Source organism: Nylanderia fulva, unplaced genomic scaffold (assembly GCF_048542155.1).
Source record: "Nylanderia fulva isolate GAGA-0341 unplaced genomic scaffold, ASM4854215v1 Scaffold317, whole genome shotgun sequence".
NCBI lineage: Eukaryota > Metazoa > Arthropoda > Insecta > Hymenoptera > Formicidae > Nylanderia > Nylanderia fulva.
In genome coordinates, this window is record NW_028190387.1 from 6,512 (window position 1) to 20,552 (window position 14,041).

A 14,041-nucleotide genomic window follows, 5' to 3' on the forward strand; every position below is an offset into this window, starting at 1 on the left:
ATTAGGCAACAAATACTGAAAAATAAAGCATCGAATGCATTGATTGATGCTATCTGCGCGTATGGTGAACGTAAATATTGCAACATTCAAGCAGTTAGAAGATCTGTCGGAAAACGCTTCGAAGAACGAACACAAGATGTTTCGGAATTTTTTACGGCTCTAATGTCGACGTATTCCGACATCAATAATGTATTAAAACTCGAATTAAAGCACGTAACATGTTGCTCGAATGTCAAATGTAATTACAATGTAACTAAGCTGGAAAGCAGTAGTTTGTTAATATTACCTATACATTCGACATTAAAAAGGAAAAAAGGTGTCACTCTACAAAGTTTGATTAATGTAGAATTTTCTAAATGGGAAACGATAAACGGCAATTGTAACGAATGTAAGGGCACCGTGTTGAAAAAGAAAACCGTAATCGAATCAACTTTATCCGTCGTAGTAATACAGCTCAATTTATATACTTTTGTAAACGGTGCTTCTAAGAAAATTATCAACAATCGGATTACCGCCGTGCCGACGAGTAATATCACGATTAATAAAAAAAGTACAAGCTAATAAGCGCTATATTTCACGAAGATGAAAAAATGAATCGTGGTCACTACACGTGTATGTTGAGAGCTGACACAAAATCGGAATGGTATTACTCTAATGATATGGAAGTGTTCAAGAAAAAATGGCCCAAAGGAGCACAAGGAGCATACATATTGTTCTTAGAACAGATTAAATAATGGCGCTGTATAAAGACTGCCGTAAACGCTACATTAAAACATCAACTGTTCTAGCGCTGTATAAAAGTTGCCGTAAGCGCCAAAATAAAATATCGGCTGTTCTGGCGCTTTATAAAAGCTGCTGTAAGCGCTGCATTAAAACGAGTGCAATAAGTTTCTAATTTGACCTAGGCTTCATGACATTTCAAGAAGTATCATCAAGAAAAAAATTATCAGACAGAAATATGTATGTCGTGTTAAAATCGGAGAGACGAAGAAAAATATATGGTTGCGTTCTCACGAGAATGGGCGATGGAGGGGCCCATTCCTTATTTTCAATATTCATACAAGAATATAAATTCATTCTGTTGCAATTGAAATAAATGTGCAATGTATCGTTAAAAGTTATTACAATTATACAAACATTTACATATATGATTAAATAAAATATTATATGTATACTATAATATAATTATATATTTTATATATGTACATATATACCATATATTTCAATTATTTTTAACTGTATTGCATAAATTGTTACTTATACAAAGTTATGTGATAAGAATCGAAAATACATATATTTGTGATACTTGAATTACTAGAAAGCTGCTCTATATATCTGTACTTTAAAAAGTAAGTGATATCCTAAAAAAATCATAAAAATGAAAAGGTCAGGCCATGTTCAAAAGAAGGTACTCAAAAATTTAAACGATCTAATAATAAATTATCACGAAAAGTAACTGATATGTTATTCAAGGTGCCAGTTCAAAGTGAACATACGTAAAGTGTATATTATCTAAATTTAGTAATAATATATTACCATGAAAAGTAACTGTAATATTTTATTCAAGGTGCAAGTTCACATTGAATATACATACATATAAGTAAAACTGATTACAATTTGATTCTAGAAAATAAGTGCGATATGTTATTCTTAGTGCACAAAATATAATAGTCGTTTATAGAGATTTGATTTGAAATTCATACTAGCCCGTACAATGAAAAATAATTGCTCGTAATTCCAGAGTACTAATTTGTTAATGACTCAGAAAAATAACATGGCGGCCTGCTCTCAAAAAACTTTCGATGGGTAGAATAAATAATTAAAATAAGAGTTGTGAAAATTGTATAAATTAAAAACCTCCAATCTTTCTTTAGTAAAATTTCGAATTTTCGTATCAACTTCCGATTTGTGTTATACCGTATTTTCAGGGAGTAAGTTATTGATCAGAAAACTTTGCCTTGTTGCTCGAAACGGGTGTATATTAAGTAAAATTTATAAATGTACAGTTCTCAGGTCAACTACAATAAAGCTATACGCTTAAAAAGTTTACTGATTATTTGTCGTAATATACAATAAAAAATTACATATTAATTATTCAAGATACAAGTGAGAAATAAATATCATTAAAACATACAAAAAAAATTTATCAATTTGACTCTGAAAAGTAAGTGACATGGTTCTCAAAGTGCAAGGTTTCATTTGACTTACAATTTTCTTCAGAAACACAGAAGAAAAAGGTATTTGTATATAGTTTTGTATATTCACTTCGTTGTGTGTGTAGAGCTTTTAAAAATACGTTGAATCCTTATTCTAATCTAATCTTCTTCTAATGTAATACTTTTCGTATTTCAAATGTTGTAGTAATTATTCTGTAAGAGCTTCGACATTATTTCTAAATGGACATCGAGAAACATCATAGTTTTTTGAGAGCAGGCCGCCATGTTATTTTTCTGAGTCATTAACAAATTAGTACTCTGGAATTACGAGCAATTATTTTTCATTGTACGGGCTAGTATGAATTTCAAATCAAATCTCTATAAACGACTATTATATTTTGTGCACTAAGAATAACATATCGCACTTATTTTCTAGAATCAAATTGTAATCAGTTTTACTTATATGTATGTATATTCAATGTGAACTTGCACCTTGAATAAAATATTACAGTTACTTTTCATGATAATATATTATTACTAAATTTAGATAATATACACTTTACGTATGTTCACTTTGAACTGGCACCTTGAATAACATATCAGTTACTTTTCGTGATAATTTATTATTAGATCGTTTAAATTTTTGAGTACCTTCTTTTGAACATGGCCTGACCTTTACATTTTTATGATTTTTTTAGGATATAAGGATTTTTAGGATAGTAATATATTATTACTAAATTTAGATAATATACACTTTACGTATGTTCACTTTGCACTGGCACCTTGAATAACATATCAGTTACTTTTCGTGATAATTTATTATTAGATCGTTTAAATTTTTGAGTACCTTCTTTTGAACATGGCCTGACCTTTTCATTTTTATGATTTTTTTAGGATATATATATATATCGTAACCAGATTACAAAATTCGTCGTTTTCTAAAATATCTAGATATTTTATTAAATGCGGCCACATTCTCAAATTATGGTATATTGAAAATGAAATGTTTTTCAATCTGGCTAAGAATTTTAATCTTTTTATAAAAAGGACTCGCTGCATTGTCAAACGCAACGATTGTTTGTACATTTATTTTAGATTCTGATGGCTAATTCACTTTAGTCATTTAATGAACGGCATGACTGATGTTATTTTTAGTAATTTTATAAAAATTTTAGTATTTTTATAAATTTTATAAATTATAGTACTTTTTATAAAATCTAATTTACACATTTATTACAATTGAGATTTTATGATAAGTAACATGAGTCGTTTGTTTATAGAAAATTAATAGGGATAAAACGCGTCGTTCATATTAAATGACTGAAGTAAACCAGCCAGAATTTAAAATGACGTACAAATCATTGAATTTGACAATGTGGCGATGAGTTTCTTTTCATATACATATAAAGACTAAAATTCTTAGCTAGATTATAAAATATTTCATTTTTAATATTATAATAGTTTAAGAATGTATGTGGCTGCACTTAATAAAATGGCTAAACGTTTTATAAAACGACAAATTTTGTAATCTGGCTACAACATTTATATATATATAATATATTTCAGGAAATATTATACAAAGAATAACATCAATATATATTATAATTCATCAATATCTATGTAAATAATTTCGGTTTAATAATTGTATTTTGAGGTTGATTAGATCTTTTGGTTGACACTTGATATTTTTTAACACAATATTTATTAATGATTAATGAGATATTTTCTGATTACAGTCTACTCCGATTTCTTTGCACGCGCACTCTTAGCCATCTTACTTTCCTCTACCTCTCTCTACCTTTTTCTACCTTTCTCTACCTTTCTCCCTACTACACTCTCCTTGTGTTCTAAGCGCACGCGCTCGCTCACATATTCACCACTCCATACGCATACTTTCACTATCACACGAATATAAATTTACCTCACATTCCAACACGCCTCCTTAAATTTACATTCATAGGGATAGGTTTAATATTGATCTGAATTTTTCAAATTTGTTTCTACCTAGTGCCTTAGTCAATATATCTGCGACATTATCTTCAGTATCAATTTTCTTTATATCAATAACACTGTTCATATAATTTTCATTTATGAAATAATAATGTGTTTTAATATATTTAGAATTCTTTGTAAAATTTCCGAATTTTGCAATGCTTATTGCTCCTGAATTATCTTCGTATATATTTATGGGTTTTTCAATCTCTAATTTAAAGTCACTCAATAAGTCTTTCAATAACTTAATTTCACTCACAGCTTCGGATAGAGCAACATACTCAGCTGCGGTTGAAGACTTTGTTACCGTTCCTTGTTTCTTTGTTTTCCAATGTATCACATTTCCGTGCATTCTTATTACATATCCTGTGGTTGACTTCCTATCTAAATTATCCTCTGCCCAGTCAGCATCAACATAACAATCAAGTATATCTGCATTTATATTTTTCTTAAATTTCAACTTAAGATCTCGAGTTAAGTATAGGTATTTTAATATCCTCATTGCATATTTGAAGTGTCACGTACCGACAAATTTTCATCGCTCTCGGTTAGATTTATCTTAACTCAAACTAACATCCGATACGCGGGATCGCTAGAATTTGCTTATCGTCACGTATTGACAAATTTTTATCGCTCTTAGTTGATCCTAAACTAACATCCGATATGCAGGATCGCCAGGGTTGTTTATAAACCTTATAAACTAAACAACCTTATAAACAAAACCTTATAAACAAACCGAGATAAGGGCCTCCCTCCTTCAAAATTCATAGATGGAGGTAGTAAAATTTCGAGTATAAATAGGCCTGGAAAAACGCTGTGCATCGCAGTTGAAATCTTAACGAAACCTTTGTCGTAGCTATAGTTCTCCCCGAACCTCAACTGTCATCCTTCGTTTTCTTTATTCTTACGTTACGACTAATTCAGTACTTTAGACTTGTAATTTTGTGACCAGTTATAGAATAAAAGGTAATTGATAATACCACTATAAGCTTAGTCATTTGGAATCTGATCTGAGTTTTGATTAGAACTTACATATAACATAAGACATCTCCGAGAGCGGGTAACGGCCTTTTCGCTGACCAAGAGTGTAGCGAATTGGTAACCGGCGCTGCCGAAGAGCGTAGCGCCTACGAACACTGCTCTTGGTGTACGAGGTTATCTACCATTACTCTCAAATCGAGCTCACCCCTTTCGCTGCCGAAGAGCATAGCGAATCGGACTGGTCGCTGCCTTGCGTAGCGACCTTAAGTTCATTTTGCGAGCTTCCGTCGTATTTAACATTTTCATGAAGAAAAGGGCAGGTAAACGGGTACAGCTCAAACGGCTCAGATACCAGATAAAACAAGCGATTGATTCACAACAAGATTTCTTTCACCTCACCCAAAAACTCCAAGATTTAGAAGCAAATACCCAAATCGAGAAACTTCTTACTATTCCTTACCGACTAACTCCTATTAACGTCGAGCCTGATTATCCCGACTATCGCCGTATTAACAAAACTGATCCGCGTTATAAAGTTTATAAATTAAGATTCCTATTCGGGGCTGAAAACCAAGTACACACAACCCGTCCAACTCCCGGGTAAAGTATTTTAATATACTGACCCAAAAACGGACGAACGAAAACATAACATTTTGGTGACAGCGGTGGGATACTAAAAGTTGTGTGAAAAAAAAACAAAAAAAAGGGAACATGTCATTGAGTCGTACGCCGCCTCCCGACAGGGACTCCGAAACAATGGATCGAAACAGAGGAGCAGAAGATCCAGAAATTTAAGAATTACGAAGAATAGTGGTACAACAACAACAAGCAATTCAACAATTGCAATACACACAAAATCAGCGATCACACAACCCCTGTACGTGACAGAAGTGTGTTTGGTCATAACAGTTTTGAAATCTACTCAAATAATTTACACTGTAATTTATATCCATTCTAGTTCCTGAGCTAATATAAAGAAGTGCTCCAATCAGGTTTTTGTACTTTAACTCTAAAGATGCCGACTGCGCTGGTTCACATTTAGGGTTTTATTCCATTGGCGTCGCGTATAATTTATCATTTTCAATTTCGTATCGCCTCGCTAACGACTCTATATAAGCTTTTTGATCTAAATTTATTTCATTTTTCTTACAATCATAATCAATGTTTATACCTAAATATATCTTAACTTCACCCATATCTTTGATCTAAAATCTTTTCATTAATAGAGCTTTAATACAGTTGAGACTCGCTTTGTTTTTACTACAGATCAGGAGACGCGCTAGCGTCTCGCTAAGTTTCATTCGTCTCAATATCTTTCATTCGTCAAATTAAAATACAATCTACAAAAAAACAAAAAAAAATATCGAAAGATATCGAAAAGATAGCGAAAATATCGAAACAATAGCGAAAATTATCCGTAGGACGCTACTGTGTATCTTTTACCGGACGTAACACGATTTTCGTAACCTTGAATACAAAAATTTGAAATATTCCATAAACGGGAATATATTTTTCAAAAGATGACCATATCAATCGAAAGCGCGATTTTTTCCGAGTAAAATGAGATCTTAACGAACTTGATAGCTCTATTGGTTGCGGAGATATGAATTTTTTAAGTTATTTTTTGATCGAAAATGTGTCACTTTTTTGTCCGACTACGGCGTCGTACTTGTCCCGGTCACCCATCCCGACAAAGTGATTTTGTCCGCAGCTGCTTTACCTTATCCGCGGCCACCCATCCTAGTATACTGACATTTTCCTCAGCTGCTTAATCTTTTAAGCAACCAAACGAAAAATAAATTCTCGCTCTCTCTCACTCTCTCTCTCTCTCTCCCCCTCTTCTCACCCTTTCTCTCTTGCTTTTCCACGCTTTCATTCGTTCTCTCTCACCCTTTCCCGTTCTCTCTCGCTCTCTCCCGCTCTCTCTCTCGCTCTCTCTTGCTCTCTTCCGCCCTCTCTCGCGTTCTCTCGCTCTCTCCCGCTCTCTATCGCTCTCTCGCTCTCTCTCGCCCTCTCTCGCTCTCTCTCGCTCTCTCTTGCTCTTTCCCACTCTCTCTCGCGTTCTGTCGCTCTCTCTCTCGCGTTTTCTCGCTCTCTCTCGCTTTCTCTTGCTGTTTCTCGCCTTCTCTCGTTCTATCACGCTCTCTCTCGCTCTCTCTCTCGCTCTCTTTCGTTCTCTCCCGCTCTCTATCGCTCTCTCTCACTCTCTTTCGTCTTCTCTCGCTCTCTCTCGGTTTTTTTTCGCTCTCTCTCGCCTTCTCTCATTCTCTCACGCTCTTTATCGCTCTCTTTCGCCCTCTCTCGTTCTCTCTCTCGCTCTCTCCCGCTCTCTATCGCTTTCTCTCGCTCTCTTTCGCCTTCTCTCGCTCTCTCTCGCTCTCTCTTGCTCTCTGCCGCTTTCTCTCGCTCTCTGCCGCTTTCTCTCGCTCTATTCCGCTCTCTATCGCTCTCTATCGTCCTCTCTCGCTCTCTCTCGCTCTCTTTTGCTCTCTCTCTCTCTCTCTCTCTCTTTCTCTCTCTTTCTCTCTCTCTCTCTCTCTCTCTCTCTCCCCCACATCTGTCTTTCTCTCTTATATTTAATAATATTTACTTAGTTAGGGTTTAACCTCGGACAAAAGCTGAATTTAGCAAATCTTCGTTTTTGCATAAGATTAAAGAGAGGAAAAAAATTACCATTATTATATAGTGGTCTTTAAGAAAAAAAAGTAAACGATTAGGCCTCAAATTTTGTTCTTTGCAAATGTCTAGTTGAATATCGATTTTACAGAAAAAACAAAAAATACAAAAATACAAAATTAAAGAATGGATAATTTTGCATAAAAATGTTATGTATAAGTCTTTCATACAAGTAATACTTTTTATGTAAATAATTTTACAAGACATACGCTGCACGGTGTATTCACGGAGCGTGCTGACAGACGTTATGTGGATTGAAGCGTTACACGCGCACACAAAAATGTCATAACTTTTGAACGAATTATTATACAAAAATGAATGAAGAGTCAAGGGTTGAGAGTCTGAGTTGAGAAGCCAGAGATTTCAACTTTTTAATGCAACCTTTTGTTATTCTACGCTAATACTTTAAAAAATTACGATAATTTAAGCAAAATGTTACATGTAATGTTTGTCTTCTTTTATTAAATTAGTAACAGATAGTCTTAGAATTTCTATCATAAAATAACAAAACAAATTACATTAAAAAGCTGAAATCTCCAGATTTTTAACGGTTCTTCTTTTTTCATTTCTGTTCGATAATTTATTCAAAAGTTATGACATTTTTGTGCGCGCATGCAATACTTTAATCTACATAACGTCTGTTGGCACGTTCCACCACGTTTTGTCAATACACCGCAATAAACAACTTGTAAATTTTTGAAGTAAAAAGTTTAGCTTATACGAAAACAATTATAGAATACTTCATGCAAATAACAGAATTTGGGTACTAATTGTTTTATTTTATTTTTTAGCGGCCACTGTACAATGATAAATCGCTCACATATTCACCACTCCATACGCATACTCTCACTATCACACAAATATAAATTTATCTGACATTCCAACAGTAATGCTGTATTTGTACCGTAAACGTTTTATAATGATTATAATATTGTTTGCAGTTAATAAAATTTGCGTAAATAAACAAAAAACATCTGGAAAATGAATGTTCCAGTAGATGTATAAGTGAAGAAGTTGATGGAAATGAATTAAATGAAGTAGGTGATGTGAAACATGATGAAATTTCTGGTAGCAAATATGATATGATAAAAAATGATTCACCAGGAAAAAAGCTTGGTAAAGCTGTGGAAGTATACGGTTCTTTTGCTTCTGGCAAGTACGATGAAAGTCTAATTGGCCAAGTGCAACCTAAGCCTGCACTTTATGACTCAAGACTTTCTGCTAAGCAGAGAGCAAAGAAAATAAAAGCTGATTTATGAAAACTAATAAGTAATAGTTTTGGAGGTAATATATTTTACAATATTTGTATTTTATTTATTAAGATGCATCATATTAAAAACTCTTATTTTGCAGGAGGTAAATTTACACCTGTATATGCTTCTAGACGTTGAGCATATTTAAGAGGATGTTATTGTAAAGCTCGAAATAAACTAATGAAAGAGAAGATAGCTTTTGAAAAAAGTGGAGCTGCAAGTAGTGATGATATAAAGTCATCTTACAGATATTATGAAGCAATGAGTTTTTTAAATAAACCTTTAACTTACAAATTGTACGTATATATATATTTATAAAAGGTGTCCGGTATAAAATGTCCCAAACGAAAATGAGAGATAGCTTAGGTCAAACTAAAAAAAAAGTCCTTTTCCATTTTGCAAAATTTGCAATAATTATGGAGTAATTAATAGTTGAGCAACCCGCCGACAATTTGACTTCTTTCTCCTCACCGTCGCTTGCCGGTATTTCCATCGCGTTCAGTTGCTTAGATAGATTACGTTTACACGGCCCAATTTTAAGTCGAAGTTATAACTTTAGCTTAAAATTGGGCCATGTAAACGTAGTCATATGTTTATATTAATCACTCCCTAACTGTTGCAAATTTTACAAAACGGAAGATTTCTCTCTTTGGTTTGACCCAACCTACTTCCCGTTTTCGTTTGGGACATTTTATACTGGACCTGTTTATACACACTTTAATGTAAAATTTATTACAAAATATTTTATTTAAAATATGACTTTACATAACATAATTCTATTTTTAATGTTTTTATTTTTTAGAACAATATCATCACTGAAGTTAAGTTAGACCAACTTCAGCATTAAGTAATATCTCAAGTACAATAAATATTATTCTTTAGAATATTCCACTAATGATAACGAACAGAGGTGTGTTTCTCCACCATTACAGTCTGCAATTATGCCAGAAGTTTCTCCATCTACATCTGCAATTTCCACTGTTTCATGACAAACACCACCGAACATATCAACACCACATGGTATTACTCAAATACAATCATTCTCTTCGAATGATGGATTTTGTACAGGAGCACAACTACAACATGTGTTTCAACAAAGGCCTATAAGCAATGTATAGGTACAACGACAGGCTGCTTGTAGAGCATTATTTCCATTATCTTCAAATGATCATATTCAAGATTCACCTTCACAAGAGCAATCAAGTAGTTCGAAGAGTAAGTATCTTTAGTTTGTAACGTACTATAAACTTGTATTATTTGTAATAAAACATTGTATATTAACAGAGAGAAGAAGTACTGATTTAGAAATGGAAATGATAAAAATTTTTAAAAAAGAGCTAAAAGGGATGGATGAAATAGATAATTTTGCAATAAGGTTAGTTGCTGGAATGAGACGGCTTTCTTACAAATCTAGAACAAAATTAGAAATAGAATTTTTGACTCGCTTACAAGACATTGATGCACAGTAAATGTATTCTAAACTATCAGTAATATTATTAATAAATAATTTGATGCCAAAGTAAATTGTGATAAGATAAATAAATAAAAAGTTATAGTTGTAAGATTTTTAATTGTATTACAAACAAATTAAAATTAAATATTGTTATAAATACATATATATTTATTTGTTCAATTTATTATGTGATAAACATATTTAAACAAATGTGACAAACATATACTTTTAATAATGTATAATTTATTAATGATGTAGTTACTAAAAAAACTTGAGTAAACAGTTCTTTGTATAAATTAAGTTTAAAAATTATAAATATAAATTGAGAGTGTCAAACAGGCAATAAGAGCCAAATCGCGGATGACAGTGCGTTATCCCAACGAAACTAAAATTTTTTCCGTTAGAATTAAATACCTGTGCACAAGGCACCAAATTTTATTTGGTCACGGCCAAGATTTAAAATTGGAATAATCTCTACAAGAGATTTATTTCATACATCTCCTCTTTCTCCCTAAGGAAATAAATGCGAGAGAAAAATATAGATCCATTAATTTCCTTAGGGGGGAAGAGGGGATGTATGGAATTAAATCTCTTGTAGAGATTCTTCCAATTTTCTTCGAATTTTCGACGAAAAACGCATTCGATTTTTTCTCTAAGTCTCGCCATTTTGCGAAAAAAAATTCTAAAATTATAATCGTGTGTACTTCACTAGCTATACTCATGTAGTTAGTGAACAAAATTTTTTTATGCTTCCAGATGGTGATCTAGGGGACTTCTATTGCTCGCCGCGGAGGACCTCCTGTATTTCTTATGCGATCCTACCGCCGCCATTTTGTAAAAAAATGACAATAATAAAATTTTTCTTACTCCTAAAAAGTTGCTTAATCGATTGCTACACACATTCTTTATATAAAATAATTTAAAAATGTAGTCACAAAAAAATCTTTTTTAATTGATTTTTGGTAGATATAACCCCTTAAAAGGTCACTTAAAAATGCTAACTTAAATGTTGTTTATAGTTTGCCAAAAAAGTTGAATAGGCTGATAAAACGAGGTAAAGATTCAATAACTAATGTTATAAAAACGAATGTAGTATACAAGATTAATTGTGAAAATTGTAATGCCTCATACATTGGACAAAGACATTTATGCACTAGAGTGAAGGAACATGCTAGCAATATTAAATTACATGAGTCTAATCATTCGGTTTTGAGTAAACACAGATGTGATTTTGGACATGACTTTCATTGGAAATCACCGACCATTTTATATAATGAGAAACATGTAAGAAAGAGAGAGATTGCTGAAATGTTCTTCATAAAGAAGCATGATAATACTGTTAACCTACAGAAAGATACTGAGAATTTGACAAATATTTACGACAAAATAATAAAGATTGTTTAGTAGTGCGTTTTAAATTTAGTCGTTGACGAAACATCATAGCGATGGGACGTGTTCCTCTTTTAACTATTAATTTTAAATAAGATCGGTTTTATGTTGCGTTAATCTCATTTTAATTGATGGGTATGTTTGTGTTTGTGGTCATAACTTAACATTTAAATATGTTCTTGTATGTTTCAACATTGTTAAAAACTATTGTGTAATATTGTGTTATAGAATTCTCACTTGATAAGGACCACAACCAAATGGTCGAAACGTCGTGAAAGTATTGAATAAAATTGCTAGTTATGTCGAAATCAATTTTGCCAAGTTTATGAATTTATTGCAAAAAAAATAATTAACAGTAGTAAAAATAAAGTTCTTATTTTCAACATTTTGGGAATACAATTGAAAGTATTAAGAAATAATAAAATCGTTTCCCGATTTCGCCAACTTTTGGACCAATATTTTTCTCGTCTATTTTTTTACAAGGGAAGTAAAAGAGGTACAAGGAGAATTCTTGAGATCCCAAACATAGAATACAGATTCTCAGATTCCTTAATTTTGCAATAACATCGCGTTGAGCTCTGTGGCCGAGAAGAATGATGTGTATATCGTGTTTTAAATAATAAAATGTTTTAAAAATATATTTTAAAACTTTTTTTTAAATGTTTCAAAATAGAAAAAATTTTAAAATTTACAACAAAAAATTAAAATATATATAATATAAATTATAAATAAATATGCAATAAATAATATATATAATAAAAATTAAAATATATACAATATAAAATATAAAAAAGTTATTTAAAATTAATTTTAAATTAAAAAGAAAATAACCGAAAAAAAGATATTTTAAAGTATGATGGACAACTGTTAAAACAATGCAAAAATTTGCTCTTTGAATCCTCCTATCATTTTAAACATTTCAGGTATTTTGGAAAACAATGGACCATAATATTTGACATAATCTTTTTTATTTACTAACAAATAAAGTTATTCTCTTGCAAAGGTTTCTATTTCTTCAATGTCTTTCGTGAAGCAAAAGAAAAGAACTTTCATTGTAATAGTCTGTTTCTTTTAACAATTCGATCAAATAACTTGGCAAAATTTTTAATTTACTGTCAAAATTATATAATTAATAGTATAATTAATTAATAGTATTAATTAATAGTATAATTAATTAATAGTATTAATTAATAATATATAATTAATAGTATAATTTGATATTAAGGGGATGCCGGAGAGACGGCCGAATTCCGATAGGTTAGCACCACACATATCTAAACATATGCACGTATACACATATACACATGATAGGTTAGCACCACACATGTCTAAACATATGCACGTATACAACACATATGCGTGAAAATTTTCTGCACCGTTTTCTTATTTATTAGGCCTTTAAACTTATATCTAAAAATATACTAATACTTCTTCATTCAATTTCTAGTCGGAACCTATCTTATTTTGTACGTACAAACAGCAAAACTTTTATATTAAACAATTATTTTTTCGACCTGACGACAGAAGTCGGTAAAGAAATTTTAGTTTAAAAATTTTTTCTTGTTCTTAACATAAAATTAGTAGGTTCCCACTTTGTTTCTATACGTGTTTTAATTGTGGAAAAGCATTTATTATTTTATTAAACCAATAAAAAGATTTCGGTGCAGAAAAATTTATAATCATCTGATCGATAAAACAGACATCCGGCATCCCCTTAAACTTGCGCTAAGGATGCAAGATCGATTGTTTTCTATACGCCGAGCTATACGCGTTTGTTTGTTTCGCGCAATATATACCCGATAGCCGCCGAGAAACAAACACATATCAGAAACGCAATCTTTCATACGTTCCGCATCTTTGCATATCAGTTTCGAGACGCTGCTCGCTCTGTGCATAATACAGTTCTTGTTATTTTGTGGTTTTATTGAAATCGATCAAAATGGAAAATTCTGGGCAATCATCGAGGGAACTATCAGTTGAAATCCACACAGAAGATGCAGCATTGATGAATTTTGACAGTACATTAAAAATTTTTCCAAGTTATTTAATCAAATTGTTAAAAAAAACAGGCTCTTACAATGAAAGTTCTTTTCTTTCGATTCACGAAAAAGACATTGAAAAAATAGAAATCTTTGCAAAAG

At 31.9% G+C, this 14,041-nt stretch overlaps 1 long non-coding RNA gene across 1 annotated transcript; it reads left to right on the forward strand.

Annotated features, from left to right (window-relative positions):
• The first annotated feature begins 11,882 nt into the window (after positions 1-11,882).
• Positions 11,883-12,208, forward strand: LOC146722417 (uncharacterized). The gene is made up of 2 exons (XR_014925176.1): positions 11,883-12,035; positions 12,129-12,208. It is a non-coding gene; the product is annotated as an uncharacterized LOC146722417 (long non-coding RNA).
• The last annotated feature ends 1,833 nt before the right edge of the window (positions 12,209-14,041 follow it).